Below are 15,093 nucleotides of genomic sequence, written 5' to 3'. Positions count from 1 at the left end.
GCCACCAAATTCATGTTAATTTGTTACAGTGGCCATAGGAAACTAATACACTCTGTCTTTGCTCTTTGAGGCTCAGGGGTGGAAATGTTTTTCTGCAATTGCTAGATGCTGATGTTCCACTGTCCTTTGTTGGTTCCCTCTCTTGGTTAAATTTTCTTCAATTAAACTGCTTGAGTGTGCCATCAGTTTCTTTCTGGGGCTCTTCCTTAGAGGTAGAGTGAAGAAAATAAAGGATCACATAAGAAGAGGTCCCAGAAAATACCTTCCTTCACCAATAGAGCTGCTCTTTGTTTCCTGTTCTTCTTGGGCAGCGCTAAGGCCATCAGCTCCTCAGAACTGTGGTTCCGGATTCCCCTTGGCCCCGTAGTATTCTGCTGGGAACTACATTTCTCAGAGGCCTCATTAATGATGTATTCTCTTGAACCTGGGCCTTGAGCCTTGATGCATTCTTGCTGGTCCAAGATCGAGACGAATCCTCCCACCCCTCAGGGGTGGGTTCATCCATGGTCCAGGAACCTGGAAGCCCATCTGAGGCACAGGATGTGTCCAAGACAGGGTCTAGAATACAGGTCTCATCCCATTGTGAGGTCATTCCTATTGGCCCCCCTTTTCCTACCCTCTCCACACCGTCTTCACAGGGACAAATCCAGAGAGAGATATACTTCTCTGACTTTCTCTTGTTGTATCAAACTATTTTTCCTGGGAACCTCTCTCTACCATTAGCTGGACAGAGATATGCCACCACTAAATTTAATAATTACAGTTTACAGAGGAAAAAGTTAATGGATTGATTTTTTTTCTCAACATTAACTGGTTCTGCCATATTTCTTAAATGTTTAGCAACTTGCCAACACTCTCCAGCACTGATAGACCACAAAATGAAAGAACAGGGAGCAAAGTAATTATGTGTGGTTTAACAGTATATCTTGTTCCAATCCAGCAAACAGGCATGATTTCAATTTTACAGTGTGTTTTTGTAGTAGAGCCAGAGTTTTTTCAGGGAAACAATTTGATTCCTAACACCTATGCATGAAGATTGCCAGTGGAAACCTGAGCTGTGTTCAGGCAAGGACTCAGACTGGGGTGGTGGTATGGTCACCCCACAGAGGCAGGATGGATCTCCCCCACCCAAATTTGGTTCAGATATCAGCTGATGACTCTACACAAGCACCAAGAGGGTATGAAAAGGTTTATTATCCACATAATGAGACTTTCTGGGGAGAGCACAGCGGGCTCCCCAAATGGTCTGAAAACAGCTTGTGAGAGAGGAGGAGGGGTTTTTAGCTTGGAGTTTTATGGTGGATAGGGAGTGGGACTGGGATGAGAGTTCCCACATGTGAGCCAGGGATTGCGTGGTTTGAACACCCTCCACTAGGACACCAAGGGAGGGAGCACCAGGGCTTGCTTATTAGCTTGCCCAGGTATCGGGCAGACGGAGAGGAGAGGTAGCTTGCAAGCTGTCAGCAGACAGTCATCAAAATTAGAAATAGACTCTTAATTAGAGGTGGTTTCTTCATGAAGAGTCAAGAACCTTATCAGAAAGAACTCATCCTAAGGGAAGTGAAGGTGGCTATGTATCAGATGTCAAGGACAGATGGCCAGTAGCTGAGTAAAGGATGACTTTGAGTACCACATACTGTCTGATATTTATACAATCCTCTGTCTCAACTGCTTGAAGTGTAAAGAGGAAGAGTACTAATAAAGATCAAGTAAATTTTTTCAAAGAGATCTTTCACCAAAAATCTCTATTAGCCCTGGAAGGCAAAGGGGACATCCCTGCTTTGTAGCACATGTAACAAAGGATCAAGAGTGGGGATGACAGGGCCAGCCCCGTGGCTTAGTGCGCGCGCTCTGCTACTGGCGGCCCGGGCTCGGATCCCAGGCGTGCACCGACGCACCGCTTCTTCGGCCATGCTGAGGCCGCTCCCCACATACAGCAACTAGAAGGATGTGCAGCTATGACATACAACTATCTACTGTGGCTTTGGGGGAAAAAAAAGGAGGAGGATTGGCAAGAGATGTTAGCTCAGAGCCAGTCTTCCTCAGCAAAAGAAAGAAGAGGATTAGCATGGATGTTAGCTCAGGGCTGATCTTCCTCACCAAAAAAAGAAAAAAAGTGGTGATGACAGGAAGTTTCTGAGATGGAAGGAGAGGTTACAGGGAGAGGGGTCTTCTTTGTGGCTTATGCTTGGAAAGCTCTTTCTATGGTTACCTCTTCTGATCCTTCAGGACTGTGGGAGATTCTATTTTCAAAAATGGCAAAAGCAGTATTTCCAGTCCAGAACCTTGCCACTATCTAGCAAGAGGCAGAGCCTATTTTCCCACCCAACCTCCCAACCTGAGTGGGACTTTGTTACTGCTTCCATGAGTAGTATTTGGCAGAAGTGCCAGTGCATGCATGACTTCAAGGCTAGGTCATAAAAGGTGAGATGCCATTTGATACCTGGCTCTCTCTCAGAATAGTTACCCTTGGAACCCAGCCACTACACTGTGAGAAAACCCAGGCCACCTAGAGAGGCAACCTGTGGGTGATTTGGCCTATAGCAATACTGAGGTCTCCGCAGACAGCCAGCCTCAACTGCCAGATATGTAAGCGAGTGAGCCTACAGGTGATTCCAACCTCAGCCTTCAAGTCTTCCACCTGAGCCCCAGACAGACATCATGGAACAGAGACAAGCTATCTCTCTACGCCCTGTCCAAACACCTGACCCACAAATTCATGAGTATAATATGTTGTTAAGCCACTAAGTTTAGGATAATTTTTTATATAGCCATAGTAACTGGAACTCAGTTCAGATGTCACCTTAGAGAGGCTTTTCCTGATCCCCCTCACCGAAATCACACACCCCTAGTCAGTCTGCATCATATTACCCTATTTTATTTTCTTTATAATTTTGTGTGTGTGTGTGTGAGGAAGATCAGCCCTGAGCTAACATCTGCCAATCTTCCTCTTTTTTTGCTGAGGAAGACTGGCCCTGGGCTAACATCCGTGCCCATCTTCCTCCACTTTATATGGGACGCTGCCACAGCATGGCTTGCCAATCGGTGCGTCGCTGCGCGCCCGGGATCCGAACTGGCGAACCCCGGGTTGGCGCAGCAGAGCGCGCGCACTTAACCGCTTGCGCCACTGGGCCAGCCCCTCTTTATAATTTTTTTATTGTGCTAAGATTTACATAACAAAATTTCCCTTTTTTACCATTTTCAAATGTACAATTTAGTGGCATTAAGTACATTCACAATGTTTACAATAATCACCAGCGTCCATTTCCAGAACTTTTTCATCATCCCAAACAGAAACTCTGTAGCCATTAAACAGTAACTACCCATTCCTCCCTCCCCTCAGCCACTGGTAACCTCTAATCTACTTTCTAGCTCTACAAATTCGCCTATTCTAGGTACCTCATATAGGTGGAATCACACAATATTTGCCCTTTTGTGTCAGGCTTATTTCACTAAGCATGATGTTTTCATGGCTCATTAATGTTGTAGGATGTATCAGAATTCCTTCCTTTTTAAGGCTGAATAATATTCCATTGCATGTATATACTACATTTTGTTTATCCTTTCATCTCTTGATGGACATTTGGGTTGCTTCCATCTTTTGGCTATTGTGAATAATGCTGCTATGAATACTGGTGTACAAATATCTGTTTGAGTAACAGATTTCAATTGTTTTAGGTATATACCCAGAAGTAGAATTGCTGGATAACATGGTAATTCTATGTTTAACTTTTTGAGGAACTGTCAAAGTGTTTTCCACAGTGGCTGTACCATTTTACATTCCCACCAGCAATGCATGAGGGTTCTGATTTCTAAGCAATACTTGTTATGTTCCGTTTTTTTTGATAATAGCCATCCTAATGGGTGTGAACCACCTCGTTGTGGTTTTAATTTGCATTTCCCTAATGAGTAGTGATTTTGAACATCCTGTCATATGCTTATTGGCCATTTGCATATCTTCTTTGGAGAAATGCCTATTCAAGTCCTTTGCCCATTTTCAAAGAGGGTTGTTTTTTGTTGTTGAATTATAGGGGTTCTTTATATGTTCTGGATATTAATTCCTTATCAGATACATGATTTGAAAATATTTTCTCCCATTCTGTAGGTTGTCTTTTCACTCACTTGATGGTGTTCTTTGATGTACAAAAATTTTTAATTTTGGTGAGGTACAAATTATCTATTTTTTCTTTTGTTTTCTATACTTGTGGTGTCATTGCCAAACTCAGTGTCATACAGATTTTCCCCTATATTTTCATCTTAGAGCTTTATAGTTTTAGCTCTCACCTTTAGGTCTTTGATCCATTTTGAGTTAATTTTTGTATATGGTATAAGGTAAGAGTCCCACTTCATGTTTTTGTATATGGATATCCAGTTTTCCCAGAAACATTTTTGAAAAGACTCTCCCTTACCCATTGAATGGCTTGGCACTCTTGTCAAATAGCAATTGACCATATATCTGAGGGTTTGTTTCTGGGATCTTTATTCTATTTCGTAGGTCTCTATGTCTAGCCTTATGCCAGTATCATACTCTTTTGATTATCGTAGCTTTGTAGTAAGTTTTGACATCAGGAAGTGTTCTTATTCTTCTTTCTCAAGATTGTTTTGGTTTTTCAAGGTCCCTTGAGATACTACAATGAATTTAGGATGGATTTTTTCTATTTCTGAAAAAAAAATGTCATTGGTATTTTGATAGGGATTACATTGAATCTGTAGATCGCTTTGGGTAGTATTGTCCTTTTAACAATATTATCTTCTAATCCATGAACATAAGATGATTTTCCATTTATTTATGTCTTAATTTCTTTCAGCAATGTTCTGTAGTTTTTAGTGTACATGTCTTTCATCTCCTTGAAATTTAATCTCCTTGGTTAAATTTATTCCTGTTTTATGGTTTTTGATGCTATTATAAGTGGAATTATTTCCTTAATTTCCCTTTTGGGTTGTTCATTGTTAGTGTATAGCAACGCAACTGATTTTTGTGTGTTGATTTTGTATTATGCAATGTTGTTGAATTCATTTATTAGCTCTAACAGGTTTTTTGTGTGGAATCCTTAGAGTTTTCTACATATAAAATCATGTCATCTTTGAACAGAGATAATTTTACTTCTTCCTTACAATTTGGATGCCTTTTTTTTTTTTCTTTTTCTTGACTAATTGCACTGGCTCAAACTTCCAGTAGTATGTTGAATAGATAGTAGGTGAAAGCAGGCATCCTTGTCTTGTTCCTGATCTCAGGGAAAAAGCCTTTAGGCTTTCACCATTAAATATGATGTTACCTGTGGACTTTTCATATACGATCTTTATCATGTTGAGGACGTTTCCTTCTATTCCTAGTCTATTGAGTGTTCTTTTTTTTTTTTTTCATGAAAGCATATTGAATTCTGCCAAATGCTTTTCCTGCATCAACTGAGATGACCATGTAGTTTTTATCCTTCATTGGATTAATGTGATGTATTTCATTGATTGATTTTCATTGAACTATTGTGCACCTGTGAACCATTGTGCACTCTGGGAATAAATCCCACTTGGTCATGGTATGTAATCCTTTTAACATGTTGCTGAATTAAGTTTGCTAGTATTTTGTTGCTCTTCATAATTTTTATCAATATGCATAATTATTTATATATGTTTTCTTTACATGAGAATGTAAGCTTCATGGATGGCAGGAATTCTGCTTTGTTAACTACACCTAGGATGGTGCCCAGCTCAATACATTTTTGTTGACTGATTTATGGCAACTTAACAATGAAATAACCAGAATAGGAGATCAGGAAAAAGGCATTTGAGGAGCTGAGAGGGTGCCTTTGGAAGCACAGATAAAACTCTCCCTATGGAATCCCAGAGTTAGGAGGAGTTTGAGAAGGTCAGTCTCCACAAAGTAGGCAGAAATAGGACTACATAAATATTCTGTCTCCAGGTTGTTGTTGCCTGGTAAAATATATAATACAAGTATATGTCAATAGTCATAGTGAACTATTGTGGTAGGAAGAATTCTAAGATGGGCCCCATGATCCTTTGGCTCCTGGAATTACTCTTGTGATTACGTTAGGTTACATAACAAAAGAAATTTTGCAGATGTAATTAAGGCTTCTAATCCATTAACTTTAAAATAAGGAGATTATACTTGTGGGCCTAACCTAATCACATGAGCCTTTTAAAAGTGGAGAGTTTTCTTTAGCTGGTAGCATGAGAAGGATTTGACTGTGATTCAGAACTTTGAAGATGAAGGGGTCTACATGAAAAGGACCTGAAAAGGGCCTCTAGGAGCTGAGAGCAATCTCAAGCCAACAGCTGGCAAGAAAGTGGGGATCTCATTCCTTCAACCACAAGGAAATGGATTCAGCCCCAGTGATCTCAATGAGTTTCGAAGCAGATCCTTCTGCAGATCCACCAGATGAGAATGCAGCTTGGCCACCACCTTGATTTCAGCCTTGCAAGACCCTAAGGAGAGAACCCGGCTGAGCCCACCCAGACTTCTGAACTACAGAACCGTGTGATAATAAATGGATGTTGTTTTAAACCAATAAGTTTGTAGTAATTTGTTATGCAGCGGTAGAAAACTAATACAGCTGTCATCTTGAATTACATTATTTCTGGCTTTGGTGTCTTTCCAACTAAATCAGTTTCTTTAATGTGCTGAAAAACATGAAGGAGTCTTCAAGATGGAGAGAAACCAGAGGGTGTATCCTGCAATGGCCGTAAGCTTCTACTTATTTGAACAAGGAGATCGAGAAGGTTATTTTTATTCTCTGTAATGAATAATTATCTGCTTATATCAGTGTCCATGTCATTTCCAGTTAGTTTAGTTCTAATCTACTTATGCCTATCATCTTCTACCTATCACCTCCTACCACTCTTTGCCATTTACCCCACATAACAGCAATTGTTGCAAGATTATGTGCTGTTTGGGAATTCTTTGTAGTCTTTCAAATCTTTTTATCATGCTGCTTTCCCTTTATTTCCAGAATGTCCTTTCCTCCTCCCTTCTCTGTTTGGACAATTCCTGTAGTTCCATCAAGACCCAGATAAAATGTCACCTTCACTGGGAACCTTACCATTGAGTAAAATGCCTTGCTGTTTCTTGGTTGAGCACAGCACTTAGTTTACATCTTTAGTACAGGTGACATCTCATTATATAATTTTAATTGTTCTATCTATATAAATAGATTGAATAGATGGTGAACTCTTGAGACTGAATTTTATGATCTTTTTATCCTCAATCTCTAAGAAATACGGGTGCTCAATAAACTAATTTTATTAAATAAATAAAGAAACCCATAGGCAAAGCAGAAATTGGATTCGTTCTCTGAGGTGAAGGTGATAAATTCAGCTTCAAGGGTGTTTAATTTGACAAACCAGTAGGAGATCTGAGTAGAAATGTCCAGTAGGCCGCTGGCAGTGCAAGATGGCAGCTCAGAGACGAAGCAGTACAGATCATATTGTTCTTCAAAGTAATCTCTTCCAAGCATCATAGTTTCTTTTATATTGCCTTAAATGATTTTATCCTTCCATGTCAGATCTTTCTGCAAACTATTAATAACGCAAAGTACCCCAATTTGAGTAAATTAAAAACAAAAATTATAGCACTTCAGAGTAAAGATTGTTTGGGCCATTTCTGTATTCTTGTGGATGCTTTTGAATACCACCTCTTTTTTTTAACTGTAGTCACTTTTATTATTCATTCAATTCCTCAAATTTTGTTTTTCCTCAAATTTTGCAACTACATTGATAAATTTTAACATTCTATGTGTATGGAATTTCTTTGGCAACTTTGAGTTATTTTATATTTTTAAATGTTGTTTTTCATTTTGCCAATTTCTAGAAATGTTTACCATTATTTCTTCATTGTCTTAAATGGCACATTAACTTTAACTTCGTGTTTCTAGGAATTCATAGCCCAAACTTTGTTATTTCATATGGAAGAAGTCACTCTAGTGACTAGTTTTTAAGAGTACAGTACATAGATCAGCAGTATCATCTATGAGCTTGTTAGAAATGTTGAATATTGGACCTCTTTCCAGACCTCCTGAATCAATAACAAGACCCCAGTGATTCATAAGCACTTTAAAGTTTGAGAAGCACCACCCTAGATTGTTCTTCAGCAAATTTATGATCCATGTATATCAGATTTGAAGTACTAATATTATATTGAAGTTTTTGGTTACTGAGTATAATCTTTTTTTGTGTAATAGATAAGAAGATGAAACTGACTTACGATCCTTAACTTCCCCTAAATTGAGCGTTTCTTTATATGTCAAAAAAATGAAAATTGCCTGGCTGAAATTTTACAGAAATCTTCAAAAATATTAGAACTCATGTATCCAATGTTTTTACTCTTGTCATTGTCTATTTCTTTTCTTACTTTACCTATCTGTAACTGTATAGTTAAATAAACACTATTTGGGTAAAATGGATGAATTGGTTTTTCAGCAAATTAGTCTTTCATTAATTTTTGTGTAATTGATTTATGACAAATTGATTTTGAATGAAATGGCCTGATTCCACAGAAGGAAAACTCTGTTGAAAGGGTGGTGAGAAGTGGCTCAAGCACCCAAAAGAATCAGTTTTAGGGAACCTAACTATATCCATTGTATAATTCTGTAGCTCACTGACGTAGAGAAGTTAAAAACCTGAAATTCCATTGACAGTAAAAAATAGTGCTGAGATTTGATCTTGGATCTAAATGGTAATGCTAGTCTCTGTCCATTACTCCATAATCAATACAATATAGACGTTCACTAAATAAACACTGGTCATTTGCTATTTTTCGTTAATTGAGGGTATACCAGCAGTCCTCTGGTCCACTGATGCAATGAAGAAGTTTGCCTTTATGATGATGATAATGTGATTTAGAATTTCAAAAGCTTTTGACAAGGAGCTTCATCAAAGGTTACTATTTTTTTTTTTTAAAAGACTCATTTTATGTTTGAGGAAATTTTTTGACAAGGAAGTGTCATAGAGATGGAATGCTGAGTATATAAAAGGGAAGTTCCAAATTATCATGGAGGTTGAAAGAGGTGCACAGCTATGTATTCTTGTCACTAGAAGAAACCCAGTTGGCTGACCACTCAGAGGGTAGGATTACTTTTGGTGACTTGCTGGTAGGCATTGTGATAAGGTGGGAAAATATGGACTTTGAAGCGCTTAAGCCAAAAAGAATTTGAATCCGACTCTACCACTTTCCATATGATTGACATTCAGTTACTTTACCATTTAAATTTCAATTTTATCACCTGTAAAAATAGGTATAACAACACAAACCTCCTACAGTTGTCATTAAAGAAAAGGGGGGGAGGTGGATAATGCATGTTAAGTAGCGTGGAATGTTGCTTTTTAATAAATCATAATTATTATTGCTGTTTTCATCATCCAGGACCTGGTCTCAAGTTTTTAACACTAAACGTGGCCATAAAATAGGGGTTGATAGGGAGACTGATTCACATTGATCAATGTAAATAAAATCAGTCATTTGAGACTGATGTATAAAACAGAATGCTAATTCATTAATTAACAATGAGAACTGCAATTGTCATGAGGACTGGAATACTTCATGACTACAAACATTGCATTGTCTCCTAGTAATCAGCTCTACAGGGGAAAATAACTTATCAGAAAATAAAGGTGTGGAAGAAAAAAGCCTAGAAAATGTGAAATTTGTGCAAGGGGAATTAGTTGTGTGATTCAAAATGTTTTGGATCATGCTAAAATAGCCTGATGCAGATCACATCAACATTGTTATATCTGCCTGTAGTTCTTTAAGCCCCACTAACTCACTTAACACACTATTCTTTCATGGGCCCTGTGCCCCTCTATTTTCTCAGCCTCTTCCTAGTTTCCTCTCCTATTTTCTCCAGTCTGGATGCTATAATTTACCTAGGGACTTGGGCCATGATTACTTTTCCCCTAAAGAATAGGATTATTATAATGAATATTGACCCCTCTTCCCCCTTATAATGTATTTGCCCTACTTAACTTCCAACCAGTTGCTCAATTATAAATACTAATTGAGTGCCCACCATGAGACAGTGTGCCCACGGGCTTGTGCCCTCTTCCACTGCCTGTCTTCTTCCTCTTTACTCTAAGAGTCCAGGCTCTGTGATCACTATTTATTCCTGATTAGAAATATTCCCAAATTATCAAATCCACTTTCTTATTTGCATTTTTTACAATGAGAGAATTCATAAGAAAATGCATCACAGACTCTAAATACAATTCTCAAATTCTGGCACCTGTTTTGGAATATTTTCTTTACCTTCTTCCTCTTCTTCCCTTGCATCTGTCTTATGTAAGCAGACTTAACTGGGCCTGGAGGAGAGGCAGTGTCCTTGCTCCACACTGCCACTTACAGGCTGTTGTTTCTGCCTCCTCCCTAGAATCCCCCAGCTCCACTGAGACATCTGTCATCAAACTAGATCATCCACTACCCCTTCTTGTTGAAGTCATGTACTGATCCCAGGTCACTCCCTCATTCACTACAGATTATAGCACCCGCCTCACTCTTCCCATGACTGCTCAGACCATCCTACTTGGTGATTTTAATATGTATGTAGTCAATTCATCCAACACCCCATGCTCTCAAGTCTTTGGCTTCCTCTCCTCTAGTGAGCTGGTTCTCTCTTCCTCCTCAGACATCTACACATATAGTCACACCTTAGACTTTGTGGCATTACCAGTAAGTACACTCCTCAAAACTTCAAGCATCCCACTTCCTGACTACCATCTCCTATCTTGTCAACTTCCTCCCTCTAGTACTGCAATTTTAATTTTCTTCAACCCCAACAAAACCTAAAATTGTAAGACGTGTGTGGCTTATTTCTGCTTGCCTCACTCCCGTCCCACCTCCTCCACCCCCACTTTAGCCCTTACTTTCATTTCCTCCCAGCTTAAATTCCACACGTTATTATTACAATTCCTCTCTTTTGGGTCACACTCTCCTAGAAATATCCTGGTTAAATCCAATTTTCAGCTTATTGCATCGCTGCCCCCATGCACTGAACATAGCTAAGGAAAACTCAAAGATGATGATCGGTCTCATTTAAAACTTATGGCCAAATACCTCAAAGCGACTGTCAGCGCTGCCCTCCAATCCCACATTTCCTTAACCAATCACTTTCCCACTCCATAGGAGGTAACTATTCTATGCCTTATCTCCTCTCATCAAACATCTAACAGCTCTTCACTCACTTCTCATTCTCAGCTGATGACCTAATTTCTATGAAAAACACAGAAGCAATCAGAAGATAACTTCCACATCCTTCCTCCACCAACCCCCCTGAAACCATAGCTCTATGTTCTCTTCTGTTTTAACAGCTACTATTTTAAAGTCAACTCTTCCACTTGTGCACTGAAGCTCATTGCATCTTGCTCCCTAAAGGACTTCACTCGATGTATCCTTTCTCCTTTCTGGATCATCAATTTTCCCCTCTTTACTGGTTCAATCTCAATAGCATTCAAACATACTGTAATAGGTCTTGTATAAAGAAAGTCTTCAACTTCACATTCCCTTCTGGTAACTACCCCAATTTTCTCATTATAACGAAACGCCTCAAATGCTCAAATTTGCTGTTCTCTAATTGCTTACTTCCTATTCTCATGTTAACCCCCTCAACTCAGATTTTAGTTCCACCAGTCTACCAAACTGCTTTTAAGATTGCCATTGACTTCTTCACTGCCAAATCCAAAGGTTAATTCTCAGCCTTCATCTTATTCAATCTCTCAGGAGACATAGTTGATCATCTTCTCATTCTGAAACACTTTTCATTTGGCTTCCAGTATACTATACTATGTTGTTTATCTTCCTACCTCACATGCCGCCTACCTCACACATGGATCCTCGTCTTTCTGATTTCTAAAAGTTGGAGTTTCTAAGGGCTCAGTCCTTGGAACTCCTCTTTATCCTATACTCTCCTAGGCCACAGCATCCATTCTCATGATTTTAAATATACACTGTAGACTCCCAAAAGTGTATCTCTAGAGTGGACCTCTCCCTCATAATCCAGACTTGCATATCCAACAGCCTACTTGATATCTCCACTTGGATGTCTAAGGCATCTAAAACAACACTTTGCCCAGAGAGTTACAATTAAAAACACAATGAAAATGTTGGCAAAGACGTAGAGCATTGGAAACTCTCAAATATGGGTAATGGTAGTGTAAATTGTTACAATTCTTTGCCAAACCATTAAGTAATGTCTACTAAACTTGAATATATATATGCCCTATGACACAACAATTTCACTCCTAGGTACATACCCAATAGACATGGTTGCACATGCGCACCAAAAGACATGAACAAGAATGTTCTCAGTGGCATTATTCATAATTGCCTCAAAATGGAAACAATCCAAATGATCTACCTGCAGTAGAATAGATAAATAGAGCTACATTCACAGCTACTTGCAACAATACAGATTAACCTCACAAACACAATCTGAGTAAGAAAAGCTAGACACAAAAGCATATTTTATGATCAAAGATTGAAAACAGGCAAAACTAATTTATGGCTTTAGAATTTAGGATAGTGGTTACCTTTGGGGAAGAAGAAAGAGGTTCTGATTGGAAGGGAGAATAAGAGGGGTTACTGGGATGCTGGTAATGGCTCCATGTCTTGACCTGGATGATAGTTATACAGATGTGTTCACTTTGTACACTTATATTTTGTGTTCTTTCCTGTGTTCAATAAGTTCCAAAACTGAATTCTGATTCCTCATCCCCTCTGTGAACCTGCTCCTTCTTTAGTATTCTCCATCTCAGTACATGGCAGCTCCTTTCTTCAAGTTGCTCAAGCCAAGGCTCCTAGAGCCATTCTGTTTTCTCCTTCTCTCACACTTTCATGTCTAAACTATCAGCAAAACTCGTCTGCCATGTTTTCAAAATATGGCCTCAATCCAAATACTTCCTACCACTTATCACTAATACCTTTGTCTAAGTCACTCTTAGCTCCTATCTGGACTATTGAAGCAGCGTTCTAACTAGACTTCTGCTTGCACTCTTGACCCCCTACAATCTCTTCCCTATACTGCAACAAGTAACCCTTTTAAAACATGGTTAAAATCATGTCTCTCCCCTGCTCAACATCCTCCACTGACTTACTATCTCATTTGGAATAAAATGCCAAATCCTTAACATTTCCAGCTGTCTCTCTGACATCATCCCCTCCCACACACTGCACTCCAGCCAGGGTTCCTAAAACTGCCAAAGATGCTGCTATCTCAGGACCTTTGTGATCACTAATCCCTCTGCCTGGAACATTCTTCTCCCAGATATCTGCCTAGTTCATTCCTTCACTTCCTCCAGTCTGCTCCAATGATACATTAGAAAGGCATTTCCCAACCATCCTACCTATAATAGCACCACATCCCCTGGTGGGGATTTCTCACAAGCCCTTCATGCTGCTTCATTGTTATTTATAACCCTTATCACTACTTGGCATTTTACACATTTATATTTTTTTTGTGAGGAAGATCAGCCCTGAGCTAACATCCATGCCAATTCTCCTCTTTTTGCTGAGGAAGACCTGCCCTGAGCTAACATCTATTGCCAATCTCCTCCTTTTTTCCCTCTTTTTCCCCCCAAAGCCCCAGTAGATAGTTGTATGTCATAGTTGCATATCCTTCTAGTTGCTGGATGTGGGACGCGGCCTCAGCATGGTGGGACAAGCGGTGCGTCGGCGCGCACCCGGGATCCGAACCCGGGCCGCCAGTAGCGGAGCGCCACACTTAACTGCTAAGCCACTGGGCCGACCCCTTACACATTTATTAATAATAGGATGTGAGCCCTGTGAAAGCGGAGATTTGGTTTTGTCTGATTCTGAACCCCAACCACTACAAGGTCAGGCACCTCATAAACACTGGCTATGGTTGAATGATTTTTAATGAAGACCTAAATGTTTAAGGAGTGACTAGGTTATGTGATAATTTCTCCCTTTCCCTCTTCCCTCACCCAGTTATTGGATAAAAATCTAGTTAGGTGGCCCAATATCTATAATCTGGTGGCAGATAAGAAAATTGCCAATCTAGGACCTAGAGGAAAATGTTTGGTCTCTATATGCTCAATCTTGAATACGGAAACATCTAAAAAAACTACATGTGAAGATACTAGAATTTTTTGTAAACAGTAAATAATTCTTGCCTCATAAAGAACTGTCTGGCTTTACTGGTTATTCCTGAGATCTGCTTATTTCTGGGCAATTTGTCAATGGCTATTAGACCTATAATATAATCTGAATTCGTCTGCTACTTTTCTGGACTAATTATAACTTCAAGGAAAGGCTATAACTCTTAACTTCTAATTCCCCCCTTTAGATTTTAATTTTACCCTACTCTTTCAGTATGATAAATATTAAGGAACTAATGTTTGTGTTATACTAGTGTTTATGGCATATAAACGACAAAATTAAGGAAAAAAAAGACTTTAAGAAACCACTTAAAATAACTTCCTCTTTCTCCTCTTAAGGGTAAGAAGGAAAAAAAGTGCATGGCTAAGGGACATGTCAGATGATAAAGGACAAAACCTTAGTTCACCACAGTGTATAAACAGATTGACATGTCTAAGCAAGAGCAGCAGTTGCAAATCCATCCACTTTGGGAAATAGGAATGTGTTCTGGCATAGCTAGTAGAGGTGTTTTTGAGGTACTCAAAAAGGAGATAGAGAAACCAAGATCATGTTAACTTCTGGAGCCTCACTGCCTATTCCTTCTCCTGGCCTGTATCATCCCAGAGTGGTTAGCACATTCCCAAAGTCTAAGACGGAGGAGGACAAGCAAGCAGAGGGAAGGTGGGAAAGATCAGGTCTTTCTTTTTGATTCTGTTTTAATATAGGAGGAATTAAGTTAGGCAGTGATCATCTATTCTTGGTGCTCTGGGTTTGCTCTAACAGATGTATGAAGAGATCAAATTAATGGGACAAAGTGGGGCCTTTCAGGGCTAATGACAAATTTCCACATAAATTCTATTCCTTCATATAGGAATCAGAGTGGCACAAGCACAGGAGTCTTCCCACGCTGGACAGACTCTGGTGTTTTCCACCTTGGGATCTCTTCTGAAATGGGAGGACCTTCACCCAGATACAGAAACTTCATTTCCTTGTACTGT

The sequence above is a fragment of the Diceros bicornis genome, chromosome 14 (assembly GCF_020826845.1).
Source record: "Diceros bicornis minor isolate mBicDic1 chromosome 14, mDicBic1.mat.cur, whole genome shotgun sequence".
Taxonomy (NCBI): Eukaryota; Metazoa; Chordata; class Mammalia; order Perissodactyla; family Rhinocerotidae; genus Diceros; species Diceros bicornis.
This window is presented reverse-complemented; position numbering follows the sequence as displayed.